Source organism: Populus nigra, chromosome 2 (genome assembly GCF_951802175.1).
Source record: "Populus nigra chromosome 2, ddPopNigr1.1, whole genome shotgun sequence".
Lineage (NCBI taxonomy): Eukaryota > Viridiplantae > Streptophyta > Magnoliopsida > Malpighiales > Salicaceae > Populus > Populus nigra.
In genome coordinates this window covers 6876572-6881571 of record NC_084853.1, presented here as the reverse complement: position 1 = coordinate 6881571, position 5000 = coordinate 6876572, and positions in this window count along the sequence as shown.

Genomic DNA, 5000 nt, shown 5'->3' with positions numbered 1-5000 from the left:
GATCATCAAAGTAGGGACGAGAAACCATGCAATAGTCATGCACGTCAAAGTTACCAGCCAAATACAACCTGACATCCTCACAAGAGACAGCCAATGGGCACCCATTCAACTGTACAGATGCTGCACCACCATGCAAAAGAACATCACCCAATGAAGCCAAGCCACGAGACTTATTAAATCCCCATGCAGAAACAGAGGAACAGAGGCTAAGCAGTGCAGGGACGTGGAAACCATGCATGTCCCATGCAAAACGTGAAATGTGGATGTCGTCAGCCAACCTTGCAGAGTTGATAGAGGCTCAGCAGGGAACAGCCAAGACGAAACAAATAAATAAATACACGTGGGCCGCCAGGATCAGAAGCTTCCAAGATAAGAACCAGCCAATCAGAGATGCTCATCCTCAGCCAAAATAAATACAGCGTAGAATGCCATGCAAACACCATGCAGTATTTAATGAACCAAAGAGAATGGGTAAATGAAGAAGGTTTGCCAAACGAACTGTAAGCCGCCCCCACTTTGCCCCCTATTTGGAAGAGCCACGAAGATCCATGTTCAACAAACAGCATGCTGAATCAGAGAAGCCAAAACAGCAGGACAACGACCACTGCCATTATAGTCACAACACTGTTATCCCATCCAAAAGAGAGTTCACCCGGCAACATTAAGGGGTGGGTGATTTTTCTCATGGAAATGCAGCACCATGAAGAAAAGAATTTGAAATTTCCGAAAGACTGAGAGCTCTTTCTTTTTTTTGATCAAATGTTAGAAGTATATAGATCAAAAATTTCTGACTAGCTGGAAAAAGAACCAGCTAGCCAGAGAAACAACTGTACAGAACAGGCTCGAGGGAACAGGCTCCCAACAAGCACAACCAGGAAAAAAATATTCTAGCCTGACCTTCAATTATAACCAAAGGAAACACTCCGTCAAATATAACCAAAGGAGACAGAAACCTATTACAGTGAATTACACAAAACAAACAGCACCGAGAGCAACAAAAAGAAGGCAGACTAGAGCCGAAACCCCAGCAACTAGCCAGCCGAGCCGAAGCCAACCAATCATGCAGAGACACTTCCAGCCAGGAGGACAGCAGCTCGACATCTGCAGCACCATGTGTCCCCCAGCCAAAGAGACATCTACACGCCAACAGCTGAAGAGCCTGTGCTTGCAGGAGTGAGGATGACATTGGCCAATAACAGATGCCCAGGTGACAGCCAAAACCAATTTGAATACCCAAAAGCAGTGGTGATCAATGCGGGCGCGAGAAATCAAGCAAAATCTATGCATATCCAAGCCAACATCCAGTCAAGGCAGAACAACGCAACACAAAGGACAGCTGTTCATGCAGGCAGACACTGCTCAACCATGCAAAAGAAAAAAACCAGCCAGTCATGCCGAGCCCCAAGACAAGCTTCTGACAACCCCCAGAGTCAGCAAAGGCGGCTAGCCATCCAAGCCAAGACAGAGAGAGCAGCCAAAGAAGGGCAGCTCTTCCAGCAAAGTAGGATAGAGGAACCAGCCAAGATTCAACAGCGTATCAAGACACAGCTCAGCCATGAAGAGTGAACGCCAGCCAATCATGCATTGACACAGAACTTCCCCCATGCAGAGAGGAGGACCAACCCCAGTAGCTTGAATTCAGAATGCATGAGCCATGCAGGCAGATATTGACAAATCTCAAGGAACAAAGAAGGAGACAAAAACAGCCCAGCAGCTTACTAAGGACGCCCAGCCGGTGGGAAGCCGACAGCTTGCCAAGAGCCATTCCATGCGGGTAAGTGGAAGACAGAAGCCAATAGCACTCCACCAGGTGCCCACCCGAACGACTTAAATTGCCAAGGCACAGAGGCTCATCAATGCAGGGACGAGAGACCATGCATTAGCCATGCACGTCCAAGCGACCTGCCAAACTTTGCAGACGATGCACCCCCATGCAATAGAAAGAACCCAATGAAGCGAAGCCACGAGACTGATTTTAACCCCAAACAGAAACAGGGGAACAGAGGCTAAACAATGCAGGGACGTGGAAACATGCATGCCCCATGCAAAACCAAGCAAAACGAGGCACTCTAAAAGTACCCCAACAGATTCATTCAGAATGCAACACTGTAGGCTTGGGGATTATTTTCATGAAAATACAATATTGTATAAAACAGTATCTGGAATTTCCTGAAAATGGCTGCAACTGATTTCCCAGCATTGTTGAAAATTCTCCTGTTTCTTTCCTCCCAGATCAAATACACAAGAACAGCAAGAGATACTCGTCTCATTCTTGGCTGTAGCCCTTTTTTGTTATTGTGTAAAACCGTTACAGCTCGACTTAGGGAAAGCATAGAGTTATGAATCTTAAGCCAGAACTTGGCCTTCCGCCAAAGAGAAGATGTCCAGTCACAGGTGAAAAAGAGATGGCCATGAGATTCATCAGCAGACATGCATAAAGGACAAATAGGATCAGGTGACAGAAACTGAAGACGATCTCTGGTTCGCAGCTTGCCCAACATAGCCAGCCATAGGGAAAAACTATGTCGAGGGAGAGACCATTGTTCCCAAACTACATTGGCCCACTGGACTGGATCAGCTTTATATCTGAAAAAAGCATATGCATTGGCTGTAAATGGACAGGAGCTAGATTGCCAGTTTGAGAGTAACTGCTGCACTGGAGCCTCCCCACCACAGAGGTTGAGTAGTCTGTCACGAAGAGCAAAGATAGATTTCCACAGAGGGGAATCAGTTTGCTTGGCTTCCAGGGACCAGATGGATGCTCGTGAAACGTAGAAGTGGTCTACCCATCGAATCCATAGGGAGTCTGCCTTCAGGTGAATATTCCAGAGGTGTTTGGCAAAGAGGCTGTCATTTCTGGCTTTGAGATCATGAACCCCAAGTCCCCCTTCAGTCTTTGGCAGACACACTTGCTTCCAAGCGACCAGAGCAGATTTGCTTCGAAAAACATTGCCAGTCCATAGGAAATTTCTGCACAGGCTAGTAATCTTGTTGAGCACAACGGCTGGGATAGGGAAGATGTTAATCCAAAATTGCACCATGCCATGGAGGACCGATTTAATCAATTCCAGCCGACCTGCATATGAGAGAAACTTCCCCAGCCAATTCTGAATAGTAGATTCAAGCCTGTGAATAAGAGGAGAGAATTGACTGGCTAAAAGCCTGTGAGGGCTGAGTGGCACGCCGAGGTACTTGAAAGGAAAGCTTCCTTCTGAGAAGTGGGAGAGTCTGAGAATGGCTTGTTTAATAACCTCCGATACGCCAGCAAAGTAAATGGAGGATTTTGCTGCATTAATAGCAAGGCCAGAGGACTCGCCAAAAATGTGAAGCTGTTGAAGGAGAATGTTAACAGATGCCATGTCACAACGACAGAGCAGCAAGATATCATCAGCAAACCCAAGATGAGTAATTCCCAAGGCTTGACATTTGGGGTGGAAGTTGAAACCCGAAATCTGAGTGGAGCTTTTCAGAAGCCTAGAGAAGTATTCCATGCAAATAATAAAGAGATATGGAGATAACGGGTCTCCTTGCCGGACACCACATTTGCCAGGGAAGAAACCATAGAGATTACCATTTACACAAACAGAGAAGGAGGCAGTCTCAACACATTCCATAACCAGATGGACAAACCTAGCAGGGAACCCCAAGAGGTGCAGGAGATCACGAAGAAAAGGCCACTGAACTGTATCAAATGCTTTCTTGAAGTCAATCTTGATGGTGCAACGGGGTGACACACGTTTTCTCCCATAATTTCTCAGCAATTCTTGCATAAGGTTTATATTGTCAGCCATGAGTCTCCCACCAAGAAAAGCATTTTGAGAGGGACTAATGATATCATTTAGAACGTGAGCCAACCTCCCTGCAAGTATCTTGGAGATAACTTTGTAAGTGACGTTGCAGCAGGAGATTGGTCTGAAATCTGCAGCTGAGTTGGCAGTGGTTGACTTGGGAACAAGAGCTATGGTAGAATGGTTGAGCTGCTTGAGAAGCTCCCCGGAGGCAAAGAAGTCCTTCACGGCTGAACAGAAGTCTGTCCCCACAATGCTCCAAGCTTTTTTAAAGAATGCAGATGTGTACCCATCCGGCCCTGGAGCTTTATTATCATCCATACTGAAGAGAACCCTTTTAATGTCATCAGCTGAAACAGGAGCAAGAAGATAGGCATGGGAATCAACATTAATGCAGGCTCCACTTTGTACCACCTCAGCTCGCAGAGGAATAGTGTGCTTGGATGTTCCCAGTAACTCTTTGTAGTATGAAACAAACGCTCTACCCACCTCTTCAGCCGAAGTAGTTAACATACCATCACTTCTAACTATGGCAGGAATGTGGCGGCTTCTGTGACGCTGGTTCATCAAAGAATGAAAGAATCTAGAGCCCTTGTCACATTCTTTAAAGAAAGCACACTTCAACTTTTGGCTAAAGAACATTTTTTCAGCTGACTTAAGATTAACAAGGCTGAGCCGCTGGAGCTTTTCAAGAGCAAGGAGCTGACCGTTGTCCATGTCATTTTGGAGAAGAAGCTGAGTGTCATCCAGGGCCTGTTCAGCTCTAGTAACCCTCTCCGAAATATGGCTAAAATGAAGGCTGTTGAGAGACCTTAGACTGCCCTTTAAAAGTTTGAGCTTTTTGCAAAGGATATACATGGGCGTCCCATAAGCATCCAAAGACCAATTCTGAGAGATGGTTTCCAGGAACTGGGGATGAGTAGTCCACATGTTGAAAAATTTAAAGTTCCTGTTGCCCTGAGGAGCCCGAAGTCCCAGCTGGACAGTAGATGGAGCATGGTCTGAAAAAGCTCCTGGAGTTCCAAAATGGACGTGAGCCATTTGTTGCATAGAGGACCAGTGGGTGTTCACCATCACCCTGTCAATCTTTGTCCAGACTGTGCCATTTGTCCATGTGAAGTGGGAGCCTGTAGAATTCAAGTCAGCTATTCCGAGATCAGAGCAACACTCCCTGAAATCTGAAATTTCATAGGTAGAGACTGCCTCCCCATT